Source organism: Rosa chinensis, chromosome 5, assembly GCF_002994745.2.
Source record: "Rosa chinensis cultivar Old Blush chromosome 5, RchiOBHm-V2, whole genome shotgun sequence".
In the NCBI taxonomy this organism is placed as follows: domain Eukaryota; kingdom Viridiplantae; phylum Streptophyta; class Magnoliopsida; order Rosales; family Rosaceae; genus Rosa; species Rosa chinensis.
Genome location: NC_037092.1, coordinates 43,866,644 through 43,884,940, shown reverse-complemented (window position 1 = coordinate 43,884,940; position 18,297 = coordinate 43,866,644). Strand labels below are relative to the sequence as shown.

Below are 18,297 nucleotides of genomic sequence, written 5' to 3'. Positions count from 1 at the left end.
AACCCCCGCTGAAACTTCTTAGCCAAATCTTCAACATCTAATGGTTTCACAAACCGATATAGCCTGGAGAACTCTACCTCATACTCTCTCACACTCATCTTCCCTTGAGTTAGTGAGAGAAAATCTCTCTCCAACTGTTCCTTCACAGAAGCTTGGAAGTATTTCTCTCTGAATATCCTCACAAATCCATCCTAGGTCATGGTGGACACGTCAATAGTCCTTTGAGTGCAATTCCACCACACCCTAGCCTCATCCTTGAGCATGAAAGTGGCTAGCTTCCTCTTCTCAATCTCATCACAGACAATCTACTCAAAATAGGTCTGCAAATCCTCGATCCATTGATCAGCCACCATATAATCTGTACCTCCCCCAAATTTTGTTGCTCCCAACCAATTAATGTCCCTCGCCAACACTAACAGACGAGTGGGATCATTAACCACAACCTCAGGTGGAACAGGATGCTCAACAAATGGCGCCTCCACCTCTTCCTCATATACTTCAATGTGTGGAATCTCTCCCCTACCTCGGCTTCTACCTCTACCTCTGGGTCTACCTCGACCCTTACCTCTGCCTCCCACAATATCCATTACCTAAGGAGCATAGCATACCTGGTTAATACATGTATAACACTTAAAACACAGCATAAGTCAATACAAGTCCATATTAACCAAGTTACTAACACATTGAGGTTAATTCAACTCCTAATATGTAACGTCCCATATCTCAATTACCCATTTACTAGTCATTTGGACGGTAAACGACCTTTATTTTCACTTTTACTATCGTTTCAGTACGTTTAGTGGCCCTAAAAGTTGACTTTTTGTTCGGGTCAAAATTTGAGAAAATTTCCTTCATGAAAGTTGTAGAGGGCGTTAAACCGAGCGCGTGCATATGTGGTGCGTAAAAATTGGAGTTCGTATGTGAAAGTTATAAACGAAAAATTAAAGTTACTGTTTACGGTTACTGTTCATGGTAAGTTTCTATAAATAGCCGAGTTACTGTGGTAAGTTTCCATTTTTGGAAACCTACCCGGCTCTGTCTCTCTCCTCCCCCGACATTTCCTTCCTCTTTGGCCCGATTCTTCCTCCTTCGATTTCTCCCTCCTCCGGCCGACACACAGCGAAATCCGGCCATCCCCAAGCTCTTCTCCTCCCCCTTGACGCATCTGTGGTGGTATTTTGGGGAGATTTGGCCGGAGGAGCTCGATTTCTTGCTGTGAAGGTTACTGTAGCAACTTGCGGGTTTTGACGATTTCCGGCGATTCCGGCCGTCTCCGGCCACCAAACCGGCGTCGAAGGTTCGGTTTTTGACATAGATCATTTCCCCTAAGGTCTTTCATTTCAATTTGCAGTGTAGAGGTCGAATTAACGAATTGAAATTTCTAGGGTTCTTGGAGTTTTCTGGGAAAAATTTCACCGGCCGATTTCGACTGTTTAAAGGTAAAATTGGGTTGTGTTGTAGTTGAGAGAATCGATCAGTGTGTTGAGTAGGTGCTACTGTCAAAATATGGTGGCCATCGGAGGTAGTGGCCGCCGGCGCGTGGGGCCCACGCGCTGCCACTGTGGCGGCGCGTGGAGGCGTGTGTGGGCAGTGTTTTAATTTCAGTTTTAGCCCTTTAAATTGTATAATTGTTGTAGAAGTTAATTATGTGATTTTGGTTAAGTTTGGGAGAAGTTTGACATGGATTATGAATTTCCGAAGTTTGGGAGTTTCGGTTGTTGAATTGTGGGAATCCGACCTTCGGATTTCCCTTGTTCCGATATGGAATACATTAATCGACGGATGGATATTAATGGTGGAGTTTGGTAAGGATTGGTGAAGTTTGATTGGGTGTGGAAGAGGATTGGAGAAGTTGAGGTTATGGGTTTTGAGATTAATTATTGATTATCGTAAATAGTTATCAAATTGTTGTTTACGGATTAAAATTGTGTACAGGACGTGATACCGACCTATCGCTCGACGAGGATCCTTACGCTTGGATACCACGTTAGCCGTATATCGTGAGTGGACTTTTATTTTTCGAAGATTGATGCATGCATTTATTTAAATAGTTCCGAAGTTATAAATTATTTATCAATTTACTTTCTTGAGCACACGGTTATTTTCGGAAACGGTTTTGGTTAATTGATTTACTTGGAGATTTTATGGCGTGCGGGGTCACGTCATTAGATTATGCTTATTTTCTTTTATTCATTTATTTCCGATGTGATTTCCGGATTTATACTATTTATAATATACTTATATTCGGCAATTTGAGATTCGATGAAGTTAACCTTTATACTTATTTATATCCTATTTATTTTGTTGATGAAATTATCTTGGCGTGTGGGACACGTCATGGGAAATTCTTTTACGAGTTGGGGAAGTTTTATGGATTTATGAGGTTTTCGGATTTTCTTTTGCCATACTTTGGGTGACTTATCATTGCTAGCATTGATTTTCTGCCTTTGTGGCGCGGTGATGGGATCACCGTAGCCCTCTGCCTTTGTGGCGCAGGTTACTGTCTTTGTGACAGTAATTCTGTAGCCCGGTATCCTATCGCTACACTTAGTGGCGTAAGGGTATATTACGGGAGTCATGGGAGTATTTATAGCCTGGGAGGCTATCACCCAAGCCTGGGAGGCTCATTCGTATGGCTATCGCCTTCCCCTACTCACTTTACTACTTAGCTAGCGGGGCTAGCTCGATTTTTGTTTAACCAGCGGGGCTGGTCTTATTTTCCGTAAGTATCGGAGTTCCAACTTTTTCTTTTAAATCGTATGTGACTAGCGGGGCTAGTCGGTTTTCATGAGTGGAACTCCTCTTGTTTATTTGTCATTAATCATTGCATGCATTGGAAGTTTTTAGAGAAATAAATGTGGGAAAGTATAAAATCCCTTTTATTTGAAATTGTTTATTTTTGTCCACTCACGCTAATGTTTTTCTTGTACTTTCCCCTGGGCCCTTCGGTTTCAAATGCCCAGTTCGCAGTGTAGCTGTTCGGCTTTAGGAGTTGAGGCTTAGCACCACCGCTGTCACCTATCCCTCGTAGGTTACTTGCTAACCTACTTTGTGTATCGTTATTTCTTTTGGTTCTAGATTGCTCTGATAACCTTGAGTATTTTGTACTGATAGTGTAACCTATGACTTGGTTGTAATTTGAGTTATTTGGATAATTTGGTACTCTAAATTGTGAAGTTGTGCGGTTTTGGGAGCAGGGTGGCTCCAGGAGTTTTTGGGAGGGTTGTTTAGAAGTGAAATTGAAATTCTACAGGTTTTGGGTTACCCATTTTTAAGGGAGGTTATGCCGAAATTTTTGGTAAACCTTCTTTAAAGGTGGGTCCCGCGGGGCCACTTCGGATTCCAGGGTGGAATCCGGGGCGGACCCTGTCATAATACGTCCTAACGTCCTAGACGACTCCTAACACTCCCACATAGCCAATGAAATTGTCAATACCGAAGAGCACACGATGGGGATCCGTTGCAGACGGGTTATCACTCGGAAGGTATTAACATATCACCAAATATATACCTTACGCTCTGATACCAAATTGTCACACCCCGAATTTTGAATAACAAATTCAAATCCGAAACATGAATAATAACCAATTCAAATCCGAAACATGAATAATAACCAATGCAAATAACGTCTTGAATTTTTTTTCTAACTAACGTCTCACAAAACATAAAACAAACTTCGTAGCAAACTATCACTTGAGTCAAATATTACAATTCCACCATAAATAAAAGTTACGCTCAAAAGAGTCTATAAAACACACCAAAATAGACCAAGTGCTGACGTCAACCCTGCTGCCCTACTCAGCTCGCTCTCCACCCTGATTATCCTGACCTGCAAGATTATCCTCTACACCGTTTGATAGTGTACCGGGATTGCAACAACACAAAACCCGGTAAGCTTTTTGCTAAGCGAGTGAGTAAATAAGAAATGAATGATTGATTTAATAAATCACAATTCTTTTAACTCAAGTAAACAACCAACAATCTCAACAACCACAAAGAAAACGTCAAACCAACTCATCGGAAAACAACGAGGAATACATTCCCTCAATCTCCTAACCACAAATATCACCACTTTGGTCCCATCCCATAACACGTTAGAGCTCTAACCACATCGTCACATGTTACCTTGGCCTAGGTTCAAGTAAACAACCTAGGTTAACTTGATAACCCTCGAACTTTGGACCTCCTTGTCCTCAGAACAATATACTTCGGTTAACATTAAACCGTCGCTCTTTGGACTTTTCCCCTGTCCTCAGAGCACATACACTCCGGTCATCATTAACCGAAGATCCTTAGACCATTTGGTCCTCGGAACCCTATATTCTCTACTTCTATTCAACTCACAAGGTCAACATACTTATTACAAACATTCATCAATCATCATTATCACAATTAATCATGGCAATTGCACAAACAATATCATATCATAACAAGCTATCACAATTCCACACACACCTCAATGCCACACCATTCCATATATAATCACGTAAATATATATATACGTAATCATCCACTCAGGAATGACCACTAATATCAACTTTAGTTCACACGGAGTAAAAACCAAGAAATTAATTTTTTATATACTTAAAAACTCATTCCTTAAAACCATTTTTCATGCATAGCAATTAATTGTGCAATAAGGAAATTCAGTTCGTAAATGAACCATGTGAGATTTACTCACCTCCAATCCCGCTGTGTCTTCTCAACAGCTTAAAATACGGTTCAAAATCGTCCGCCAACTCAAACCGTCAATCACCTAACCAAATACGATGATTAACTTCACATACAATTCAAAAACGCCCTTATATGAAGATCCAATGGTCGGATCTTCACCCGTGCCCACACAAAGTCTTCGAGACAGTCCTAAGATCATTATAACAAAACTATAAGTCTGTCGGACCGTCCGAATCTTCACATATCACAAATCGAACGATAGAAATCGAACGAAATCGTAAAATTCATAACTAAATCATACGATATCCAAAATTCACATGCTATATATCGAAATGATTGTATGAACACGTAGAACATAAAAATGGACATAAACTGCCCTTGGGATCCCCGGAGGTGGCCGAAAAAGGCCGCCGGAGTTAGGGACAGATCCACCGCCGACCACCGCCTATGGTGTCGGGGCCGAGCTTTTCCTCTTTGTTTAATCATTTTGAGAAACTTTCAAAACTAGCTCGAAGTCAGAAAATGAACGAAAGTGATCGAAAATACCTCAAACAGTCTGGTTTGGCTGGAAAATTTGCAGAAAGCGGCGAACCCTCCGACGAGCGTGAAATCGATCTCCCCAGGTCCGGGCCTTCTTGGTGCTTGTTCAGAAAGTTTAGGTGAGTCTAATGAGCCAAGAATATCAAGTTTTGGTGGCCGGTAGCTCGAGTTATTCACTTCGCACTCAAAACGGCCGGAAATGGAAACAAGCTTCCTACTGCCGCTACAAGCCGTGCCACGGCGCAAGACTGCCACTAGCAGCTGCGCAAGGTCGAGATGAAGCCGTGGGAGGTGGTTTGGTGGCCGGAGGAGGGAGAACGGAGCCGGAGACTCCTTGCTCTATTTTCGGCTCGGGCTCAGGAGGGAGAGAGAGAAGAAAACGGTGCGGCTGCCAAAAATGGAAACCCTAGCTATTTTTGGAAATTTCCAAAAATAGTTAGGTATATATACCCAAAATGGAAACTTTTCCAAACGCGATAACTTCTTCGTACGAACACCGATTCTTGCGTTCTGCATATGCACGAACTCGTATCGACGAGCTCTGCAACTTTCATGAAGGAAGTTTTCCCAAATTTTGTACGTACAAAAAGTCAATTTTAGTGACCCCCCCCCCCCTAAATAACGTTTGTTTCGAAAATAAACTCATTTGAAACCAAATTTCTCATACAACGATATACGAATCATGCCCACAATTCATATATCATACAATTGAACAAAAATCGAATTACGAAATAATTAACTGAGAATTTCAAGTCTTCACAACCAAGGTCTTCTCTGGCTCTAGTTTAATCAAGGGATTTGGAGAATACCCAAAGTGGCTACCATAATAACAATCTCAGAATCACGAATTGACAATCATAAAGGTGATCTACATCTACAAATCAACCAAATTCAATAAATCAATACCAATCAATAGATTCTAGAAACCCAGTTACTATGAGATCGATGTTTATTACGTGATTGCAGCAGAAAAAGCCCTCAATCAAAAACCAGATTCTCAAGTTTTTGTTAGATGAGAAATTCTGCTAACCCAGTTACTATGGAGATCGATGTTGATTACGTGATTCCAGCAACAATCGATCTCTCTATCTCCTCGCACAAAGCAAACAAACACACAATGACGGAGAAAAAAGGAGGGCAAAGGCGATGTTACCTCGTTTTCGTTGTCAATCCTTCACATCTCTCTTCCTGTATTTCTTTGTTTGATTTTGTTTTCGGGTTGTTGTTCTTTTGAGGATTGGTGAGTAGAGAAGAAGATAAAATCGATACAGCAACAGCCAACTGTAGAAGAGAAAAGAAGATAAGATCGATACACAGCCGAAAAAAAATATATATATCAAAGGAGGGCAAAACTGTCACTTCACTGTCCTATGAACCGTAACCGAGTGAACAGTCAACATAAAATTGAGGGCATAATCGTAAATTTACTGTTCGTGAACAGTATCAGCGTGAAAAGTGAACACATCTTTGGTATATAGTAAATAGCCTATGGGGGCAGATGCTCTTAAGCTAGAAGATTCCACATTCTACGCGTCATATTCTCACAGAGGCACGACGGCACCGTTCGTCTTCATTTTTGGAAAATTCGAAGTTCAGTAGAAATCAAAAGAGTAAAGTTCTTCACCGCTAGGTTCTTCACTTGATTAATTTTCCTTTACAAAACCCACATTTCCTTCTCACTCGTTTTGCCTTTTAAACCCAAACCCAAATCGTCCGAGTCGACTGGCTCGTCGTCCTCCCCAAGATCCCCGACTTCCGAGTAGACTCGTTCACCGTCACCAATGTAATACCCCGAAAAATACAAATTAAATTCTGTGGATTTTTAGAAATGATTACACAGTCTTGGGAGCGAGTACGAATCTTGGAGAAGTTGTGGAATTAGTTCGAACGATTTTATTTTCGAAAACGAACGTTATTTAGGGGCTCTTGAAAATTGACTTTTTATAAGTACAAAATTTGGGGAAAATTTCTTCATGAAAGTTGTAGAACTCGTCGATACGATCTCGTACATATGTGGAACGCAATATTCGGAGTTCGTATGAATAAGTTATGAATTTTTGAAAATTGGGAATTTTCTATAAATTGGAAATTTTCTGTTTTTTTTTTCATTAAGGACGAAAAAATTCCTTTTTTGCGGAATAGTCCCCAGCCCTCTCCGATTTCTCTCTCTCTCGGCCTCAGACCCGCCAGGTCAGACGCGACCCGACCCGGGGATTTCTCCCCCCTCCGGCCCCGGACCCGAGCTCCCCCGTGATCGCCACTCCACGCCCAGCCTCAACCCGGTGTCTTCCTGAGCAGCCGCCGCCCTCAGGTGGAGATCGAAGCCACCCAGGCGGAGCAAATCGGACCCGACCGGATCCTGGCCGTGTCGGTGTTTCACGGGCCGATCCTTCCGACTTTTGTGATCTAGTCTTCCCCCTGATCATCCCCATATAAGCCTTGCATGACGATTTTGACTATGGAGTGAAAGATCACCAGTTGAAGATTTCGACGTTCCTGATTCGATCTGGAATCTGATCAGACGCACGAGATTAATCCAACTTCCAAGCTTGATCCAGGACGATCTAGGCGGAACCAGACTTAGCTCTAGGTATGAATGTTGATCACCCTTTTATTTTGAAGAAGTTTGTAGTTGACGACTTTTGCATCGGAGGTGGTTGACCGTCGTTGACCGCCGTCTGACCGCCCTTGTGGCGGCGTGTCGGACCTTTTTTTGAGTTTTCAGCATCTAGACGATGATCTACGCATCCATACGAGCGTTTTGATATATTACAAGGTTATTTTAGAAAAAGTTGATAAATAGTGGATTTACGTTTTGACGTTACTATTTAACGTTTTTACGTTTTATATTCTGTTTACGATCTGCGAAGATCTGACCATCGGTTTTGCTTCAAATTTTAATATGTTGATCGTATGACTTTTCCGATGACTTTGTGAGGTCACGGGCGAAGATCCGACCGTTGGATCTTCGTATAATTGTGAAATAGTGTTTCGGAATGCGATTCGTGAGAATCCGACCGTCGGATTTTCATAAAATTTTGTGGAGATGTTTGTAAGGACGATTCAGGAAGATCTGACTGTTTGATTTTTGAGATAATTTTGGAGGATGATCCTAAGGGCGATCTGTGAGGATCCGACCGTTGGATCATCGTTTAATTTCGATCCGACCGTTGGATCATTGTTTAATTACGATCCGACCGTTGGATCATCATTAATTTAGAATCCGACCTTTGGATTGTAGTATTTGTGTGGTTTATGAATGATTTGCTAAGTTAAGATCGTATCTGATTAGGTGACTGACGGTTTAAGTTGGTGGACGATTGTAAATCGTATTTTGAGCTGCTAAGAAGACGCAGCGGGATTCGAGGTGAGTAAATCGCACATGGTTCATTTACGAACCGAAATTCGGTGATTTTATTTAATTGTGAAATTGTGGAAATTGTTTTATGAAAATAAATATTTATTTTAAATTATATGGACTTGCTCAACTACGGTCCATAGGTAAGTAAAATGTATTTAAACTATAAAAATGAATTTCCTGATTTTAGTGCATGTGAATTATAGTGAGTATTAGTAATCATTCCTGAGGGAATAATTTTGTATATAAATATTTACGAGGAATAAATATTGGATGGTGTGACATTGAGTGAAGTATTAATGTGGTTAAATGAGTTATTATTCGAGCATTACTCTTTAGAAGATATAATTTATCTTATATGTTGAGTTGATTATGATAAAGAGTAATTGAGTAAAGTGCGATGGTTGAGTCGTTGAGATGAATTAAATGAGGAGTCGAGTGAATTGAGGCTTATCTTATATGTTGAGTTGATTATGATAAAGAGTAATTGAGTAAAGTGCGATAGTTGAGTCGTTGAGATGAATTAAATGAGGAGTCGAGTGAATTGAGGCCTATCTTATATGTTGAGTTGATTATGTTAAAGAGTAATTGAGTAAAGTGCGATAGTTGAGTCGTTGAGATGAATTAAATGAGGAGTCGAGTGAATTGAGGCAAGTATTATCGTAAGGGTGAACCTTGGCCAAGGTGACACATTACGATTCAGTTAGAGCTCTAGTCTGTCTACCTTTGTACTGCTTGGGGGATAACCTCGAGTTATCGTATGCCCTTGAGTACACTATACTGCTAGGGCAATAATGTGAGTTATCGTATGCCTTAGAGTATAATATACTGCATGGGGGATTAAAATAAGAATCGTATGCCCATGAGTATATCTTTGAGCTCTAGTCTGTCTGCCTTTGTACTGCTTGGGGAATAACCTTGAGTTATTGTATGCCCTTGAGTACACTATACTGCTAGGGGGATAATGTGAGTTATCGTATGCCTTAGAGTATAATATACTGCATGGGGGATTAAAATAAGAATCGTATGCCCATGAGGATATCTTTGTATATTGGAGAGAGAACGTGTAGTTGTGTTGTAGTGGTCATTGTGAGATGTGAGTTGATTGATGCTTGAAGTGACGTTGTACACTTCAATTATTATGCAAAAAGAAAATGCTTGAGTTGATTTGATTACTTTAAATTGTGCAATTCTTAAATTTACTCATACGAGCTTCAAAAGCTTACCGGGTTTGTATTGTTGCAATCTCGGTACACCATTCAAATGGTGTAGCGGATAATCCTGCAGGTTAGGAGAACCAGGGCGGTGGTCGTGCGGTTTAGAGTATTAGTTTTTGATTTACAGCATTTGTATTTGTGAGGTGAGTTATGCTCTTTTGAGCCTTACAATTTGATTCGGTGAGAGTGAGCTGTAATAGATAACTTGAGGATTTGGTTTATGTATTATTGGGTGGTGTGAGGTGTGTTGTTTCTGAGAAAAAAATTCAGAACGTTATTTGTAATTGTTATGATTCATGTTCCGGATTTGAATCCTTTATTCAAAATTCGGGCCGTGACAACCAACCTCAACGTCTCCTCCTCCCGCTAGTCCCTCACCGGCACCTGGTCCGTCGGCTTCGACGTCTTCGACATCTTCAACCCCAACAAGAAGATGACCATCGAGTACGACAAGATCGGCTCCTCCGTCTTCTCCCGCTCCGGCTTCATTTCCGAGACCTAAATCCCGCCGTTCCGGCAGGGGAAGAGAGTCTGAAGCGCCGTGAACGTGACTTTCTCGGCGGCGAACTCGTTCGTCGGCGACAGGGTGGCTAGTGGGATCGACGCGGACAGGGCGGCGCAGGGGGCGGTGAGTTTCAATATCAAGCTGCTGGCTAGGGTTCAGTTCCGGAAAGGCGGGTGGAGGCTGAGGCGGCGGCTGCTGAGGGTGCTGTGCAGTGACGTGCCGCTCACGATTTCGAATAATGGGACTGGGACGATGACCGGCGGAGGTAGAGATTGCGGCGGCTGCTGTCTGAGTGAGTGAGGCCTCTGTTGACTGGTTTTATCTCTTACTTGAGTTCTTACATTTCTCCAATTCTCACGGTTTCGAAATGGGGCTATTGATATTGAGATGTATGGTTATAGGAGCATGAGTTTTTACTAATGAGATTAGTAGCTTGAGATTGATGGGGTTAGGTTCAATTGATGTATAGAGTTTAACTTCAATTCTTTTGTTTGTTCTGTTCAGTAATTTGATATTTCTGACCTTATTATTCTGATTGTTGTTAGTTTAGGATCAAGGAATGTGATATTTTAATGGTTAGTGACCCGACTTATGGATACTAATAGCAGTATGGACTTTCGGTTGTTTCTGGTTTGATCCATGTTTGAAATAGTTATTTTGTTATAATTGATGTAGTCTTTATAACCCAATTTGAATGATGCTGATTATTGAGAAAGGAGAATAGGGCACTTGTGGACTGCTTTTGAGTAAGAATACTCTAGTTTCCTCCAAATATAACATGCAGTGGGAAGCTCGGGACTTTGTACTTAGGGTGTATAGTGTAGGGGGTGCAGGGTAAATCCTCTTAACCAAGAGAGTAGCTAGTATTACATAAGTATCCTAGAAATCCTCAACAAGCTAAATCTTAATTATTTGCTTGATGAGCCATTTGGTCTTGCCTAACCTTCTTGTGTGTCCACTAGGGGTCATCATGGGCCGGGCTAGGGCCGGCCCTACCCTAAATTTTAGGGCTTAGGGTCGGGCAGGGCCGGGCCTAGTCAAAGTCAACAAAATTTAGGGCCGGGTAGGGTCGGGCCAGGGCTTAAATATGCTAACCCTTACCCGCCCGAAAAGCCCGATCCGTTAGGGCCGAAAGGGCTGGGTCGGGCCGGCCCTCAAATAGGGCCAAATAGGGCTGAAATGGGCCAAAAAGGGCCTTATTTTGTTTAACAAAAAAAAAAACATTAGTTTTTTCTTCTCAAAATATGGCTTAATGGTATATTTTGGTGATAAAAGACTCATTGTTTTTTATTGAACATATTTTATATTAATGTAATACTTGTAACTTATAACATTTATTAATCTTACTTAAGGTGGTTATATTCAATTAACTATCTATATAAATCTCCCAATATTAATTGTTGTCTAACAAAGAAAATAGAAATTAAAGAAAACAAAACTTATGAAATCAATTACAAAGAAAGAGATAAATTGCATATTATAGAAAAAAGAGAAACGTAATTAAAAAATAGAAAAAAATATATGGCTTATTCGGGCGGGCCAAAAATTTCGAAATGGAAATTGACCAATCTGACAATGCTCATGGAGGGTAACAAGCCTAATAAACTAGTTATACTACATTACAAGGCATATAAGGATTATGTGCGATCCAAAAATTTTGAAATGAAAATCGACCAATCTGAAAATTCTTATATGTTTATACAATAGTGATAGGTATTGTGTAAAGAAATTAGGCCGATCCGCCGTGAATAAGGCGTCCAAAGTAGCGGTCAACCCTTTGCACAAGCAAACTTCCCTAAGGAGAGAGGCACCATGCGCGGACAAACGTTGCGGAATTTTGACATCCGTAAGTAGACCCCCTACCCATGAGAGTGTGGGAGCTGAAAGATCGAAAAAAATGAATTGCCAAGGACCGATTAAGAGCATATTTGTTTTATGTTCTATTTAGGGTATTGAGTTGACCGGGTAGATCGAGGTCCAACCGAAGGCGGAAATTGCTGAAATTTCTACCACTAACATATATTCATATGAAAACAACATCCAGCGGTTCATTTTAAAAAATTCCATTTCGTCCCCCATTTTGCTCATGGAGGGTAACAAGCCTAATAAACTAGTTATACTACATTACAAGGCATATAAGGATTATGTGAGATCCAAATATTTTGAAATGAAAATCGACCAATCTGAAAATTCTCATATGTTTATACAACATTGATAGGTATTGTGTATAGAAATCAGGCCGATCCGCCGTGAATAAGGCGTCCAACGTAGCGGTCAACGCTTTGCACAAGCAAACTTTCCTAAGGGGAGCGGCACCATGCGCGGACAAACGTTGCCGAATTTTGACATCCATAAGTAGACCCCCTACCCATGAGAGTGTGGGAGCTGAAAGATCGAAAAAAGTAAATTGCCAAGGACCGGTTAAGAGCATATTTGTTTTATGTTCTATTAAGGGTATTGAGTTGACCGGGTAGATCGAGATCCAACCGAATGCGGAAATTGTTGAAATTTCTACCACTAACATATATTCATATGAAAACAACATCCAGCGGTTCATTTAAAAAAATTCCATTTCGTCCCCCATTTTGCTCATGGAGGGTAACAAGCCTAATAAACTAGTTATACTACATTACAAGACATATAAGGATTATGTGCGATCCAAAAATTTTGAAATGAAAATCGATCAATCGGAAAATTCTTATATGTTTATACAATAGTGATAGGTATTGTGTAAAGAAATTAGGCCGATCCGCTGTGAATAAGGCACCTAACGGAGCGGTCAACGCTTTGCACAAGCAAATTTCCCTAAGGGGAGTGGCACCATGCGCGGACAAACGTTGCGGAACTTTGACATCCATAAGTAGACCCCCTACCCATGAGAGTGTGGGAGTTGAAAGATCGAAAAAAGTGAATTGCCAAGGACCGGTTAAGAGCATATTTGTTTTATGTTCTATTTAGGGTATTGAGTTGACCGGGTAGATCAAGGTCCAACCGAATGCGGAAATTGTTGAAATTTCTACCACTAACATATATTCATATGAAAACAACATCCAGCGGTTCATTTTAAAAAATTCCATTTCGTCCCTCATTTTGCTCATGGAGGGTAACAAGCCTAATAAACTAGTTATACTACATTACAAGACATATAAGGATTATGTGCGATCCAAAAATTTTGAAATGAAAATCGATCAATCTGAAAATTCTTATATGTTTATACAATAGTGATAGGTATTGTGTAAAGAAATTAGGCCGATCCGCCGTGAATAAGGCACCTAATGGAGCGGTCAACGCTTTGCACAAGCAAACTTCCCTAAGGGGAGCGGCACCATGCGCGGACAAACGTTACGGAATTTTGACATCCATAAGTAGACCCCCTACCCATGAGAGTGTGGGAGCTGAAAGATCGAAAAAAGTGAATTGCCAAGGACTGGTTAAGAACATATTTGTTTTATGTTCTATTTAGGGTATTGAGTTGACCGGGTAGATCGAGGTCCAACCGAATGTGGAAATTGTTGAAATTTCTACCACTAACATATATTCATATGCAAACAACATCCAGCGGTTCATTTTAAAAAATTCCATTTCGTCCCCCATTTTGCTCATTAAGAAGTTAACATTACATTGGTAAAAAGGTTTCAACTCGACCAATTGATTATTTTTAGTTATGTTGATTACTTGATTTATTTCAAAATTGGTATTACATGAATATATTGTCCAATTTGAAATAATAGCTTTGTAATTATTACAGTTAATTAGTTAACAGTAATTATTGGTAAATATTGAAATACCCATAAGATTATATTAAAACGGCGGCGTTTTTGCCGAATTAACGGTTAATTCTTTAAAAAAAATTATTTTTTTCTTCTCAAAATATGGCTCAATTTAAAAGACTCATTTCCTAATATGGTAGATTGAAATAATTTTCTACACTTCCATAGTTTTATTACTTTTATACATATAACACATGTAATAGAAAATAACAAAAATAAAATATAAATTTTAGGGCCGGGTTAGGGCCGGGCCTAGCCCTTACGGGCTCAATCGGGCCGGGCCGTAGGGTAGGGCCGGGCTTTATTTGTGTGACCCATACCCTACCCTAAATAAAAAGGGTCGGGCCGGCCCGCCCTAATGGAAGGGCCGGGCCGGGCTTCGGCCCTACGGGCCGGGTGGGCTTAGGGCCCAAGGGCCATATGATGAGGCCTAGTGTCCACGATTAGTGTTGCCTGTTAAATGCTTATTGCAAGCGGTATCTAAATTCAAGTATGGCTTCTACGTCGTGTCAACTCACTGGGGGTGCTAATGTCGAACTCATATACCTTGTCGGCCCGTAAGTGTTATTTGATTCTTAAAGTCCAGATGTTGAAACTGGAAAGGTCAGTCTGTTATGGAGTCTTTTTTTTTTTTTTGACAACTAGTCTGTTATGGAGTCTGAATAGTAGAAATTAGATACATAGCTGCTCAACGACAGAAATACCTGTTTGAAACATCTATGTTTGACTCGTTTTGGCTAGTTATTTCTCCGTCCAACCAGAGTAGTTTTTCTTTGGATAAGATTGACTTGCAAAAAAAAAAAAAAAAACAAAGCTATACGTGTATATTTATGTTTACAATAAGATAAATGAGTACTCTACTAAACTAATATCGATATCCTCTATGCTGCTGTGGAAAGAAGCACAAATTGTTTTTCTTGGCTGGTTTTCCTTGTCGTTTTGCCAGTTGAGATTTTCACTTGAAGTAACCTGTTTACAACTACCAGTCTACCGACAGACTTGAAACAAGGAGAGAGAACTTTTGAGCTAGTCAATCCAGAAAATTGAGTGGCTGACGCCCTTGCTAATCTTGGAGTGGAGATGAAATCAATTATTGGTGATCTACCATTCTGCAAATTAGGGGTGGGCTCGCGAAACCGAAAACCGAAAAAAACCGCACCGATACCCGAACCGCAGCAGAAAAAAACAGCACCGAACATGAAAAAACCGCACCGCACCGAATCTGTTCGGTTCGGTTTTCGGTTTCGGCCCGAACCGAACCGAACCGAACCGCAAAACTGAAATACTGTTCACTTACTACAAAACGACGTCGTTTTTTATTAGGGTTTGGAGACCAACTTACCTCGCTGTAGTCGCCCTTCCTCGAGTCGAATCCTCATTTCCTCTCGCCTCTCTTTTCTTCTCTCGACCTAATCATTTCAGTCTCTCTCTTTCTTCTCTGGCCTCTCGGCCTCTCTTTCTTCTCTTCGATAATCTTCTCAGTTTTCTCTTCGTCATCGAGAATTCGAGATCATCAAGGAGATTGCCAAGGACTGGAAGGATCGTCAGTCCTCTTAGTTTTCTCTTCGTCTCTGGTCTCCGCCGCCACTCCGGTCATCTAGGCCCTCAAAGAGCTAGATCGCGACCGCAAGGTGTAGAACATCAAGCACAGCGGCAAGTTGACAATGAGGACCTGAGCGGGACCGTCGCTTTACCCGCACCTTTATTCTTCTTCATATTCTGCAGATCCAGAGCCTTTCTCTCAAGTACTCTCTCTATCTCTATATCTGTATATATCTATAGATCTTTCTACCTCTGTTCGATTCTAATTGATATTAATAGTTTTGTAATTTGTAAAAACTGAGATGAAGGTGTTTGCTGCAGATCCAGCCATATTGCTGAAGACATCAAGCAGCCCCGGTACGTTTTGCTTTCTATGATTAATTTGCTTATTGTGTGGTTGAACATATGGCCAAAGTTTGTGGCTTTATAATCGATTACTGGCTTACTGTTATTGATCTGTAAATTCATGCTCTATATTTCTACTTTACCATGTGGCTTTAGGCTTTCTTAATGGATTCAAATTCTTCATCTATCAAGGATAGCTTACTGTGGTTTGTGATTGAGCAGCCAAAAATAGTGCCAATCTAGTTTAAGGAAGTGTAGTTAGACACACTGCTAACCTCTTTAGTACAATGATTGTTTGCTTATAGGTTTCTGGAACTATTTGTAACTGTTGTTTTGAAGCTGTGAGTGAGCTGCAGAATTTGCTTTTGATTTTAGAGTTTCTCTGGCCAGCTCTGCTTCTACCTGTTGCCGGTAACAAGGTAAGATAAGCACCTGCTTCTTGACTTTAGAACTTTCTTATCAATTAGGCTAAGGAATGCTGGATTCTTTACTTTTTAGTGCAAGAACGTTAGATGAAAAGTATCCTTTATTTACTAAAACACATCATATGAATATTCTCTCCCGCATTTGTCTCCTGCCTTTTATTTTTAAAGAGTTATAGAATCTTCACAAATTTTGTTGTAGATAGCGTTCTATAGTTCTATCTGCTTACGAGTTGCAATACTAAAATATACAGAGTTCTGTTTCTTTCTGCTACTCTTCATTTTTTCTTTTTGTTTCCTCTCCTGTTGATATGGTGAATGGTGCCTAGATTTACAGTCAGCAAGATAGATCAAAAATGCCACTTGAGCTTAGTAGTGCTCTCTCAATTGAGCGTGAACCAGTTGATGATCCTGAAATTCGTGCTGAAGTCCTGGAGGCAATATACATGATCACATTACAGGTCGACTAACTAACATTTCGTCTGAGTTCTTTCTAAGTGTGCTCTACATGCAGTAATTTATATCTTGACTTGTTTATTTAATGGATGGTATATGGCTGCATGCTTTCAAAGTTAAAAATTGATATCAAGGAATGTACGTGATTCAATAACAAAGGCAGATATTTTAGCATCCAGCATATTTAGCATTCAAAGTTCATTTTCCAAGGCAGAAATTTTATCATAGTGAGATCTCATCTAGCATCATCATTCATCAGATCATAATGCTCAAAAGAAATCATATTTTCTTTTGGCCAAAAGTAAAAAGATATCTACAAAAAGAAAATGTGAATGTACTCATAGAGAGATGAAGTAACATCTTGCATGCCATGTTAACGAAAAATAAAATAGGACAGAAAGAGGGGGGAGGGAAAAAGATAATATTTTACTAATCTATTACGTTCTTTTAACTCATAAACTAAACTGTGATAGAAAGGCAGCCTCATGCCTCAAAAAGTTGCATCAAATATTGATCCACAGGATACTGCTTTAGTGTACTGAATCTGAAGCAAAAACACATCTATGCTAATTTGGGCTTTTTCTTTGTATATCTGTTCGGCTTTTGCAGGTGAAAAATGATGCAAGCACTAATGGTTTTCGTTTTTGTTACTGGTAAGTTGTTTAGTATTCAATCAGTTTGCTCAACTTATCTAATCTCAACTCATTATCCACTCAAGTTCAGTCTGATGTAATCTTGCAAGTTGTAATGCAGGCCTTGCTAACTCTATTTATAGATTATGGTTCAGCAGCAATGGGACAGAACCCAACCAAGGCTGAGCTCTAAGATATGATCAATGAAGTGGACTGTTAATGGATTTTTAACTTTCAAGCATTCTATTTGATTAATTGTAATCTATATATGTTGGTCCTTGTAGATAATCATTTTTGCTAGATTTTGGATCTAGGTTTTGCTGGCTGTTGTTGGTTTGTGTTGAATTACTACTAGTTATAAGTTATGCCTTAACAGTCTGCAATTGTGTAAAAAAAAAAAAGACTAGGGAAGATTCAACAAAATAGGTTTTTGGTCTAAAGAGGTAAAAGTGGTAAGAAATCTGTTTTCCTTAAAAAAAAAAAAAAAAAAAAAAAAAAAAAAAAACCGAACTGGACCGGACCGAACCGAACCGATCGGGTCGGTTCGGTTTTCGGTTTCAAACGCAAAACCGAACCGAACCGAACCGAGTCCTAATTCGGTTCGGTTTTCGGTTTAGGCTCAAAACCGAACCGTTCGAAACCGAACCCACCCCTACTGCAAATGCTAGCTCGTACATGAGCTGTTCATTGCCATCTTATTAGGGACGGGCATAAGCGGGGGGTTTACTAATCACGAACCAGTTAAATGCTAATCTTATTCATTCAAAATGGACATTTGAGAAGATCAGAAGGTTATAATGGCCTGCATAAAGATGCCAAACTTTGCAAGCTCAAGC

At 40.2% G+C, this 18,297-nt stretch overlaps 2 long non-coding RNA genes across 2 annotated transcripts; both read left to right on the top strand.

Annotated features, from left to right (window-relative positions):
- Positions 1–7,337: 7,337 nt before the first annotated feature.
- Positions 7,338–10,820, top strand: LOC112202488. The gene is made up of 3 exons (XR_002937395.2): positions 7,338–7,804; positions 8,507–8,581; positions 9,845–10,820. It is a non-coding gene; the product is annotated as an uncharacterized LOC112202488 (long non-coding RNA).
- A 4,574-nt stretch (positions 10,821–15,394) lies between these two features.
- LOC112201463 lies at positions 15,395–17,826 on the top strand. Its single transcript, XR_005800059.1, has 3 exons — positions 15,395–15,963; positions 16,257–16,370; positions 16,703–17,826. It is a non-coding gene; the product is annotated as an uncharacterized LOC112201463 (long non-coding RNA).
- The last annotated feature ends 471 nt before the right edge of the window (positions 17,827–18,297 follow it).